Genomic DNA, 12,687 nt, shown 5'->3' with positions numbered 1-12,687 from the left:
ATGCTTCCACGTGTTCCCCACGAGAAGAGTCCAACCTCTGTGTTAGTTGCTCTTGTAATCTGCCCAGTAACGGTCTATAAATAGCTCCTTTGTCCATCTAGCGCATGCCCAGACTTGACCACATCTGTTATCAGTTAGCCTTGCTTGACCATGTTTTCGCGGGCTCAAGGAGTGCGTTAGCTCCGCCCACATATTGGTTCAGTATCGAAAATGACCATAAATGGTAATGTTCTTCGTCTTCATGTTGTATCCACCCACTTATGAGCCCCTCTCTGTGTATAAAAGGGGACCATGTACGAAGGTTCTGTGTGCTACTCTATGCAATACTGAAGAGTGTTGTGTGGATTGTAGGACCACCCTTAAGGGTTAATAAATGCTGTCTTTGTACTTTGCAGTTTCCGTGCCAACTTCCTTATAGATTCCATTACAGGAGAGCGAACCCTTGTGTCCTGCGGGCCTAGCTGGGGCCTGTATTCATCAATTGGCGCCCGTCACGTGGGGCTCATCGGCGACTCGGATGCTCGAAGGACTGGTCGCGACGAAGGTGAGGAATTGGGCCGGGGACGTGATCACTGCCAGCGGCGCCTTAGCCCTGGCATCCCAAGGTTTTTCTTCCTTCCCTTCCGAGCTGACCGTCTGGGTGGCGCCGGTCCTCGACTGAGACCTCTTCTGTCGGTCTTGCCGTGAAAGCCGTTTGGGCGATTGTGGAGCTTGGCAGTTGGAATCTGGACTCTTGATTGGTAAGAACCGGTGTACGGTACTTGCTCCGAGTTTTTGAAGCCTGATCTGGCTATGTGTTTGATTTGTGATGACTAGTCATATTTTGGATTTGTCTTTGTGAATATATATGCGCTGCAACACATATAGGCAGGTAATGTGGAGAGATTTCTCCAGAGCTGTGTAACTTTGAACGGCGCAACGATTAAGTGCCATTTTTTATAATATTGCATATTTTGCATTATTTCTGAGCATGCCTGCTTTCAGCGCACTCCGTAAGTGGTGCTGCTGTCTTGGAAACCGGTTGAACCTCGAGGAACCTGCTCCAGCTCCCCCAGAGGGGACTCCTAATAGGGATATGTATGTGAAGCATGGTCTTTCTTCCATAATGTACAGCACAGTATGGAGGAAATATACAAAAAAAGATCCTGAGTTGCGATGGCCTTTGTATGGATCGTTTGATATACGTAAGATTGAGTATGTGGAACAGTGTATGTGTAAGCGGCGTGCTCGTCAGGATATGTTTGAGTGTGTGCGGTTGTGGGTGAAGGAGGTGCGTGAGCGAGAGAAGCATGAGAAAGCGCTGTTTGATAAAGAACAACGGAAGAATGATCATGTGCGAGCACAGGAAGCGAAGCGTCGGGAGGACAGAGAGCAGACGGACAGGCAAGAGAAGGAGCGTAGGCTACAAGTTTCGGGTCAATACGTTGTTCGGCAGCCACTTTATCCTGTCCTTAATAATCTCGATGATGATTTTTCTTTACTAGATCGTCCTCCGCCCCCATATGTCGGCGCATCTGCTCCGAGGCCGCAAGATTCTGTCCCGGGTACGGGTAAGGTAGATACGCGGTCCATGTTATCAGCCGACCAAATGGCTGAGCTTCGGCAAATTTCCTTCCGTGCACTTAATGGCAAGATATCTATAGAGGAATTATTTCATACTTGGGGGTCGTGGCAGGAGAGAGATAAATTGTATTTTCTGGGTCATTTCGCGGATGAAGTGATTGATGCTTTCCGGAAACGTTCTGGTGTTTTTGAGCCCGACGAAGTATCATCGGATGCTAAAGCATTGCGTAATGGTGTTTTCTCTTTTTCTAAGGCTCCAGATACGGTTCGGCGGCTGTTCGCCTTGCGGGACGAGGTGCTGGTCTATAAAGAGAAAGCGCGCCAGCGAGCAGGGAAGGAGAAGCAGTTGGATTCGTGCACATCAGAGGGCCACTCATCCACCTCCCAGTCAGATAAGGATGGCATAGTGCATGTTAAACCAATGCGAGAGGCGGCGCCTTTGTATGTTCCTCCTAAAGGAGCGGGGACTAGCTCGGACATTACCTCCGCCGATGCTAAGGGATATTTCGTGTATAATTGGGTTTACACTCCGTGGCATAGAGCTGATGTTATGGCATTGAAGAATGCGCTGCCTGACCCCCGCAAGAATCCAGCGGCCTTCTATGAAGAAGTCGAGGGGGCCTTGAATTCTTGCGTCATGACTTTAGCAGACATAGATTTGTTCTTTGGGCTTATTCTACCACCAGACATGTGGCGATCTGTGCGGAAGGTAGATGATGTTGCCACTTTTAAGGCTCGATGGTCTGACTTGGAGGATGAGGATAGGGAGAGGAAGCCCGCGCAGAAACCGCCCCAGAATATTTTAGATCTCCCTGCTGCTATTGTGGCTAAGTTGAAGACAATTATCCCCCCTAAAAAAATTGACTGGAATATGTTAGCTGCATGTAAACAGAAAGTTGACGAGTCAGTTGCGGACTTCTTTACGCGCTTTGAGGAGACGTTTCATGATTTTAGTGGACAGTCGCTTACCGACGATACGGGACGCCACCTTTTTGCGGATAAATATGTAGCTAATCTGCTGCCGGCAGTTGCGGCCCGTCTGAAAGCGAGTGAAAGTTCTTGGTCTTCCGCTACACCGACGGCCCTCCTGACTATCGCCCAGTATTATGAGCGTCAGGAGCAAGAAGCGAAGGGCCAGGAGGAAAAGAAGTCGAAAGATTTGAAAACAAAGGTGATGTTGGCGCAAGTCTATGGCCCGCCTCGACGGGGTAGTAGTAGAGGTAGGGGAGGATCTTATGGTCCTCCCTCGGGCCGGTCTGATTTGAATAGGAATCAATGTGCGTATTGTAAGCAATCGGGTCATTGGGCTAGGGACTGCCCGGTGTTGCATGCATCGCGCAAGGGGCATACCCACGGTGGCCCGCGAGGTAGAGAGGGTTTCTCGAACTTTCGAGGGAATTCTAACGAACAGGCTCGTTTTGAGTCTGCGGGGCAGCACCGAGATAGGTCAAATGTTTTCGATCGCCAGCATCAGTGTCAAGCGTCAGGGATTGACCGATCGGGGTATCATGACTCTCAGCATGCATAGGATTGCGTTGGATGGGGGTTAGAATCAGTTGAGGTACCGGTCGATCAGAAGGGCCCTTATGTATCGGCTGAGGTTTTGGGCTCTACTGATCAGTTCCTAGTGGATACTGGAGCGACACGTAGTGCGCTATCTAAGCAATTGGTTCCGGGGGCTCCCCCATCCGGCTTAATGGTCACATCGGTAGGGTTCGATGGTACACTCTCCCGAAGCCCTCTTTCACAGCCCCTCATGTTTAAGGTTGATTCTTTTTCTGAACCCTGTCCGTTTCTGCTTGCCCCGTACACACCGGACAGTATTATGGGTCTTGATATGTTAAAGCACTTTAGGGCTACTATCCGCTGCTCCCCTGCTGGTGTGCGGGTAATATTGAATGACAATTACCCCCGATCTGAACGGATGTGTACGATGTCAGAGGATGCGCTGTTAGCTACCCTCCCTCATGCTTTGTGGGCAACTTCGGATACTGATGTGGGACAAATGGTGATTCCGCCGGTCCACATTAGCGTCCAGGAGGGGGCGGTGTTACCACGCCTCCCACAGTACCGTATTTCCCAGGAGGGCGAGGAGGCTCTCATACAGATAGTGCAGGATTTGATAACGGTTGGGGTAGTCGAGGAAGTCCCCTACAACATTTGTAACAGTCCGATTCTCCCCATACTGAAAAAGGATACGGATGCCAGAGTTTATCGGTTTATAATTGATTTGAGAGAAGTGAACAAGATCGTGATACCTCAATACCCAGTGGTTTCCGATATCACGACGTTGCTTACCTTGGTCCCGCCTACGGCGACCATGTTCTCAGTGATTGATTTGAAGAATGCCTTCTTTTCCATTCCCATTCACCCTGATAGCCGATATCTTTTTGGGTTTACACTGAATAATAGATCTTATCGTTTCTGTAGGATTCCCCAGGGCTATACAGAAAGCCCTAGCATTTACAGTCAGGCTTTGAAACGACAATTGGATTCCTTTGTCCTGCTCGAGGGTGTCGCCCTCATTCAATATGTCGATGATATCTTACTGGCGGCTGACACCCTGGAGTTATGTGAAAAAAGTACGTTATCCTTACTTTCCTTTCTAGCGTCCCGCAATCATAAGGTATCTAGGAAGAAATTGCAATTCTGTAGACCAAAGGTGACTTATCTGGGTCACCTTTTGTCTAAGGAGGGACGTGCACTCACACCGGATCGTATCCAAGTAATTTTGGATACACCGAGACCATCCACACAGAAGGATGTGCGTGCATTTTTGGGCCTTGTTTCTTTTTGTAGACAGTGGATATTGGGGTTTTCGCACATAGCTAAGCCATTGTTAGCCCTCTTGACAAAGGACACGCCTATCCCAATCCCTTGGTCAGATGAGTGTGATACTGCTTTTCAGCAACTACGACAGGCCCTTTGTTCAGCACCAGTGTTAGGGACCCCTGATTATGCAAAACCCTTTTCGTTGTATGTGCATGAGAAAGATGGATGTGCATTGTCAGTTTTAGTGCAGATGCACGGTGATAAGCAGCGCCCATGTGCATATTTTTCGGCTGTACTTGATCCTGTTGCCCGAGCATTACCAGGGTGTTTTCGCTCGGTGGCGGCTACAGCTGTGTCAATACGCCAAAGCGAGGGAATTGTGTTATCTCATAAGCTGTTGGTATTAGTCCCCCATGCTGTTGATGCCCTGCTTAATCAAACAAAGACGCAGCATTTGACCAGTGCCCGTTTAACGGGATATGAGTTGACGCTTTTGGCTCCTCATATTACGTTGAAAAGGTGCGTAACGCTAAACCCGGCAACATTGCTGCCATACCCCGAAACCCAGCCTGAGGCTCGGAAAGCGCATGATTGTATTCTCGTGACTGAGGAACAAACAAAGGGTCGTATTGATCTCCAGGATACGCCCTTTCCAGATGTAGATGGAGAACTGTGGGTGGATGGATCCTGTCTGAAGCTACCAGATGGTACGGCTTCAGCAGCATATGCAATTACCACATTACAAACGATAGTGGAGACAGCACGCATACCACAGAAATCAGCTCAAGCAGCGGAACTGATAGCATTAACACGAGCATGTGAGCTCAGTACAGGATTATGTGTGAATGTTTATACAGATAGCCGCTATGCCTTCGGAGTAGCGCATGACTTCGGCCTACTCTGGAAGGAGAGAGGGTTTTTAACGTCACATGGAGTACAGATAATGCATGGAGAGTTAGTTCATAATCTTTTAACTGCATTGACATACCCAAAGAAAATTGCCATTGTTAAGTGTAGCGCCCATAGGAAAGTGGTTGATAAAGTTGGAGAAGGGAATGCGTTAGCGGATCGAGTAGCACGGGAGACTGCGATGCAGCCCGGTACTACTGCCATGTATGTAGTGAAGTCACAGGTGGAGAGATGGCATGATGCGAAGGAGGAAGTGCGAGAAATGCAAAGGACCGCTTCTGACAAAGAGCGGGAACAATGGGCTAGCGAGGGAGAACTGGATGACGAGGGTTGCTGGAGAAATAAGCAGATGGATAGATGGAAATTACCCACGGCCTTTGTACAACCTATGGTTCAGATGGCACATGGGCTAGCACATGTTGGAGCTTCCGCAATTGTGAAATTGCTTACCCAAGTCTGGGAGCATCCAGAGATTGCTAGCACGGCAAAGAGAGTGGTGCAGACCTGTATGATCTGCCTGAGGTACAACCCAGGAAAGGGTACTCGAACTCCAGCAGGAGGATTTGTAATGCCCACTGCACCCTTTGAGGTTCTGAAGATGGATTATATCCAACTGGAGCGCTGTAATAATCTGAAGTATGTTCTAGTAGTGGTCTGCGCTTTCAGCAAATGGGTTGAGGCGTACCCTACGAAAGACAATACTGCAATGACTACTGCGAAGTTGCTGCTGAAAGAGTTCTTCCCTCGATATGGCGTTTGTAGACTTCTGTGGAGTGATAATGGCCCTCACTTTGTAGCGGATGTTATAAAGTATGTCTTGAAGGGCCTAGGCATCACTCAGAAGTTCCACGCCGTGTTTCACCCTCAGTCTGCAGGCCTAGTTGAGAAGTATAATGGTACACTGAAGCTTAAGATCGCCAAAATTCAAGCTTCGACGTCTTTGACTTGGCCAGACGCTCTGCCACTGGCGTTATTGTCAATTAGATCAGTACCGCACTCTCGAACTGGCCTTACGCCGTACGAGATTGTCTTTGGACGCCCAATGAATATTTGGGGTCCACCAAGACCTAAGGCTGTGTATGATGTACCTTGTGTAATGATGAGTGATTATCTGGCACAGTTAACGGATAACTTGGTTTCTATCCATCAACAGGTCCGAGAGGCGCTCCCTGATCGGTCTACCGGCGAAGGACATGGTCTCCGGCCTGGTGACCATGTCATGGTGAAAGTCTTCGACAGAACGAACAGCTTGGAGCCGAGATGGGTGGGCCCTGAGCAAGTCCTCCTCGCAACGAGGACGGCTGTGCGAGTCTCCAACAGAAAGAATTGGATCCACTCCCTGCATTGTAGGAAGGTGCCGCCCGGATTGGTGGAACCCGCCGTGCTGACCGATCAACGAGAAATTTTGGCTGCAAAGACAGGCCGTGCTGCGGAGCCAAACGCCACTGAGGAGCTCTTTCCGGACCACGCGACTCCTGGAGGAAGGCGATATCATCTTCGACCAAGGAAGTGAGTTTTCCAGTAGCGGGACATACTGTCAGAACGGCCCTTGGGTTAGTGAAACGGAGAGCCGATGAGGCAAGGGGGGGGGATCAGCCCTGCATTAGTGTAGCGACACCCGTCTTGGCCCGCTGGTGAAGAAATCAACCGCTGCCCAAGGGGAAGAGTTCTGACAGACTTTTAGTTTCAGGAAGATATTGGGTTTTATTTTTACCTTGATATGGAGAAAAGGAAAATCCTTTGTGCATTAGGGTTCATGTTGACGGTAGCCATTGTTGGGATAACCACATGGTTCGTGGAGGATGTAACTCCCGCTCGGAAGATTCTTGTGTTGACAACTCCGGTGCCTGAGGAGCACTATTTTTATACATTACCGTATCAAGAGTTGAAGCATCGACAATCTTATTTGAATAACACTTTCATCCAGATGCTGCATCATACCCACGTTGCTACGAATGCTACGAACTGTTGGATATGTGGGATGATGCCAGCACATCAGAAGAAAGGAGGAACGCCATTTATACCACTTCCTTTCTCTCATAATGGCTCTTGTAGAGCATGGTATACTTTGCTTTTTGCCACCCGGAAACCGACAGTGGGACGATTGCTTTTTAGACTTAATAAAGAATGCCATCAAGACAAGAATGGGTATCCACAAGCGAATGGGACAATTTGGGAGTGGGAAGAGTACCGACCAGACAATGAATCCATTCCCTACATCTTCACGAACACAAGAGACACTATGGGAAAAGACAAATTTGTGATCCAAGTAGCACAAGCTCAAGCGGACCTGTGTGTCCAGAGTGTGGGTTTCATCCCTGTTGGTGTCAGTGATTGCATTACTGTTTTGAATATTGATGGGTTGAACAATAGTACCTTTTTAGCCTCCCATAATACGTACTTTGTGTGTGGAAATAAAGGTTATTACCGTCTGCCGGCTGGGTGGTCTGGGGTATGCTATGTATCATTTCTATTACCTCCTGTATTCTTAGCACCCGCATCTTATCATAAGGATTTGAAATTATTAAATAATGTGACTGTAAATAGGTATAAACGTACTTTATCAATTGATGATATAGATCAGACTGATACCAGTCTGCAACAGTATATTGATTTTAACTTAGGACTGTTTTTCTTTGTTGGAGCTGCCCTGAACAGTAGGAAGATCCGAAGATTAACAAGAGTGGTAGAAGCTGTGACAAATCAGACTGCTGCTGCTCTTGGGAATCTTACGGAGGAATTGCAGATCACAAGAATTGTTGCATTGCAGAATCGTATGGTATTAGACGTTATGCTAGCTGACAGAGGAGGAGCATGTAAAATTATTGGAAGTAGCTGTTGTGTGTTTATCCCTGATCATACGCCATCAGTTTATAATGCCATCAATAAACTGCATAAAATTGCAGCTGAGATCCATACAGAAAACGGCACTTGGTCTTTTTCTGGATGGTTTTGGGCGTTAATTACCGCCTGGGGATGGAAGGTTCTAACTGGTCTCTGCATTATTGTAGCGGTTCTGTTTTCATGCTGTATTTGTATCCAATGTGGTCCCTTGCTCTGCTCATTATGGGTATCATTCTGTATCCCTGATAAGAAAGCTATTGCCGATGTTGCCCACCAAAAACGTTTAGCTAAAGAAGTTGAAGAAATGATGACAATTGATATATATGATGATTATCCTAACAAACCGGATGTCTTCAGTAAATGCTGAAAGGGTCGTCTGTTGTAAATTGAAATAACGATGTGATTAAGCATTTACTAAAGACATTAATTCCCCTGTTATAGATTGTGTTTTCTCTGTTATGTTGACCGAAGCTTGGACTCCATTTTGTATTGTCATGCTTCCACGTGTTCCCCACGAGAAGAGTCCAACCTCTGTGTTAGTTGCTCTTGTAATCTGCCCAGTAACGGTCTATAAATAGCTCCTTTGTCCATCTGGCGCATGCCCAGACTTGACCACATCTGTTATCAGTTAGCCTTGCTTGACCATGTTTTCGCGGGCTCAAGGAGTGCGTTAGCTCCGCCCACATATTGGTTCAGTATCGAAAATGACCATAAATGGTAATGTTCTTCGTCTTCATGTTGTATCCACCCACTTATGAGCCCCTCTCTGTGTATAAAAGGGGACCATGTACGAAGGTTCTGTGTGCTACTCTATGCAATACTGAAGAGTGTTGTGTGGATTGTAGGACCACCCTTAAGGGTTAATAAATGCTGTCTTTGTACTTTGCAGTTTCCGTGCCAACTTCCTTATAGATTCCTTTACAGGAGAGCGAACCCTTGTGTCCTGCGGGCCTAGCTGGGGCCTGTATTCATCATTAGTGTTCTGAAACTGCAAAGTAGATTTTTAAATGCCTATTTTTGTGAGATGCATTTTCGACCGGCCAGAACTTATTCTTTTGGAAAAAAATGATTTGAATTGGATTGGTGTGAATCTTGTTTCTAGAGGTGGTGACAGGCTTTCAGCTACTTAAATAGGTCAAGCCAGGATTCATAAAACTTATACAAACTATGTGAGTGTGAAAAATTAGCATATGCAGGAAGGAGCAATTTGTACTACTTTCAAAACAGTTTCACTCCACGTCTGGAAACGTCCAGAGCTATGTAGAGCATACAAATGAGCTTTAAACTCATGAGGAAAGAGGTTTGTATGCAAAAAGGAAAACAAAAGCATATCGTACTCATAAAATTCTCAATATATAGATTCCAAAAAAGTGCTTCCAGCGAAAAGAGCTGAAAGAACACTATGGGATGTAAACCTGAATACCTTTCAATAATATGTTCTCCATCCATGCATACCACCTACATGATAAAAATCATCTCAGGTGAACGGATGACCACGTGGCCTAATGGATAAGGCGTCTGACTTCGGATCAGAAGATTGAGGGTTCGAGTCCCTTTGTGGTTGTTTTTGGCCAATGGTCACACAATCTGCTTTACATTCAGAGTGGAAAAAGTCTTTTCCAATACTCTTGTAGTCCTCACTTTCTAATTACTAATCATTAATAAAGTGGAGTACATACTGTAAACTCATTCAGGTTGCATCTTCAGTCTAACTACTTGTGCATTTTAGTGGCATTAAAAAGTGCTTCTATGCCGACGCACTGAATATGTAATAGGTTTGCAGAATTTTGACGTGACAGAATGGGTTTTTAGCTTAAGTGTGTGTAGAAGAACTGCAAGGTGTGTGCCTATGTGTGCATAGAGTGGTACATGTGTAAAATCTGTATGATTTGGGCAGTTAAAGTGCTGATTTTGCCTCCGAGTAAGAAAAATACTACACAAAATGTATAAAGGATCGGCACATTGGCTGCCTTTGCTGATGCCCCCATTGCCTAATTTGTAGTGCAATGGTTAAGTTGCAGAGTGTGGTTGAACTTGGTTAGGAGACTTAGTGCCTCTTTCCGTGTCCTACTGATGATAAGGATGGCTTGATACCATTTTCTAAGCCCAGTATATTGAGAAAAGAAGTAAGTGAAGAAGAAGTGTGGAGTCGAAAGTGGTTCTCCAATTTCTCTCCACTTGCTAAAATTGCAAAGTCTCCATTATAGCATAGAAGAGAGCGTTAAAGTCGGGGATGGAAGAGGATGAAAATGGGAAGTTTACTTATAGAGAGAAGTGAGAAATGCCCTGTGTGCACACACCGGTGTCTGACCATAGAATACATTTAAATAATGCCTCTAGAAAAGAGCTATGCATGTGTGCCTCAGTGGCCTAATGGATAAGGCACTGGCCTCCTAAGCCAGGGATTGTGGGTTCAAGTCCCATCTGAGGTGATAACAAAAATCCTCCCTCTTTCTTTTCAAGAAAATTAGGTAGATTTATTACATGCTTCCTCTCAGAAGTTTATGAGGGATTAGGTACTTTGAAACGGTCCCATTTTACTTGTGTACACTTCACAGTCATGTTAGTGTTCTGAAACTGCAAAGTAGATTTTTAAATGCCTATTTTTGTGAGATGCATTTTCGACCGGCCAGAACATATTCCTTTGGAAAAAATGATACGAATTGGATTGGTGTGAATCTTGTTTCTAGAGGTGGTGACAGGCTTTCAGCTACTTGAATAGGTCAAGCCAGGATTCATAAAACTTATACAACCTATGTGAGTGTGAAAAATTAGCATATGCAGGAAGGAGCAATTTGTACTACTTTCAAAACAGTTTCACTCCACGTCTGGAAACGTCCAGAGCTATGTAGAGCATACAAATGAGCTTTAAACTCATGAGGAAAGAGGTTTGTATGGAAAAAGGAAAACAAAAGCATATCGTACTCATAAAATTCTCAATGTATAGATTCCATAAAAGTGCTTCCAGCGAAAAGAGCTGAAAGAACACTATGGGATGTAAACCTGAATACCTTTCAATAATATGTTCTCCATCCATGCATACCACCTACATGATAAAAATCATCTCAGGTGAACGGATGACCACGTGGCCTAATGGATAAGGCGTCTGACTTCGGATCAGAAGATTGAGGGTTCGAGTCCCTTTGTGGTTGTTTTTGGCCAATGGTCACACAATCTGCTTTACATTCAGAGTGGAAAAAGTCTTTTCCAATACTCTTGTAGTCCTCACTTTCTAATTACTAATCATTAATAAAGTGGAGTACATACTGTAAACTCATTCAGGTTGCATCTTCAGTCTAACTACTTGTGCATTTTAGTGGCATTAAAAAGTGCTTCTATGCCGACGCACTGAATATGTAATAGGTTTGCAGAATTTTGACGTGACAGAATGGGTTTTTAGCTTAAGTGTGTGTAGAAGAACTGCAAGGTGTGTGCCTATGTGTGCATAGAGTGGTACATGTGTAAAATCTGTATGATTTGGGCAGTTAAAGTGCTGATTTTGCCTCCGAGTAAGAAAAGTACTACACAAAATGTATAAAGGATGGGCACATTGGGTGCCTTTGCTGATGCCCCCGTTGCCTAATTTGTAGTGCAATGGTTAAGTTGCAGAGTGTGGTTGAACTTGGTTAGGAGACTTAGTGCCTCTTTCCGTGTCCTACTGATGATAAGGATGGCTTGATACCATTTTCTAAGCCCAGTATATTGAGAAAAGAAGTAAGTGAAGAAGAAGTGTGGAGTCGAAAGTGGTTCTCCTATTTCTCTCCACTTGCTAAAATTGCAAAGTCTCCATTATAGCATAGAAGAGAGCGTTAAAGTCGGGGATGGAAGAGGATGAAAATGGGAAGTTTACTTATAGAGAGAAGTGAGAAATGCCCTGTGTGCACACACCGGTGTCTGACCATAGAATACATTTAAATAATGCCTCTAGAAAAGTGCTATGCATGTGTGCCTCAGTGGCCTAATGGATAAGGCACTGGCCTCCTAAGCCAGCGATTGTGGGTTCGAGTCCCATCTGAGGTGATAACAAAAATCCTCCCACTTTCTTTCCCAGAATATTAGGTAGATTTATTACATGCTTCCTCTCAGAAGTTTATGTGGGATTAGGTACTTTGAAACGGTCCTATTTTACTTGTGTACACTTCACAGTCATGTTAGTGTTCTGAAACTGCAAAGTAGATTTTTAAATGCCTGTTTTTGTGAGATGCATTTTCGACCGGCCAGAACATATTCCTTTGGAAAAAATGATTTGAATTGGATTGGTGTGATTCTTGTTTCTAGAGGTGGTGACAGGCTTTCAGCTACTTGAATAGGTCAAGCCAGGATACATAAAACGTATACAACCTATGTGAGTGTGAAAAATTAGCATATGCAGGAAGGAGCAATTTGTCCTACTTTCAAAACAGTTTCACTCCACGTCTGGAAACTTTCAGAGCTATGTAGAGAATACAAATGAGCTTTAAACTCATGAGAAAAGAGGTTTGTATGAAAAAAGGAAAACAAAAGCATATCGTACTCATAAAATTCTCAATATATAGATTCCAAAAATGTGCTTCCAGCGAAAAGAGCTGAAAGAACACTATGGGATGTAAACCTGAATAC

The 12,687-nt window shown here is 45.2% G+C and overlaps 2 non-coding genes across 2 annotated transcripts; both read left to right on the top strand.

Annotated features, from left to right (window-relative positions):
* Nucleotides 1-10,447: 10,447 nt before the first annotated feature.
* Nucleotides 10,448-10,520, top strand: TRNAR-CCU (transfer RNA arginine (anticodon CCU)). The gene has a single exon. It is a non-coding gene; the product is annotated as a tRNA-Arg (tRNA).
* Nucleotides 10,521-12,035: 1,515 nt separating this feature from the next.
* TRNAR-CCU (transfer RNA arginine (anticodon CCU)) lies at nt 12,036-12,108 on the top strand. Its single transcript has one exon. It is a non-coding gene; the product is annotated as a tRNA-Arg (tRNA).
* The last annotated feature ends 579 nt before the right edge of the window (nt 12,109-12,687 follow it).

The sequence above is a fragment of the Triturus cristatus genome, chromosome 4_1 (assembly GCF_964204655.1).
Source record: "Triturus cristatus chromosome 4_1, aTriCri1.1, whole genome shotgun sequence".
Taxonomy (NCBI): domain Eukaryota; kingdom Metazoa; phylum Chordata; class Amphibia; order Caudata; family Salamandridae; genus Triturus; species Triturus cristatus.
The sequence above is the reverse complement of the archived record's forward strand: the minus strand, read 5'-3'. Positions and strand labels throughout refer to the sequence as shown.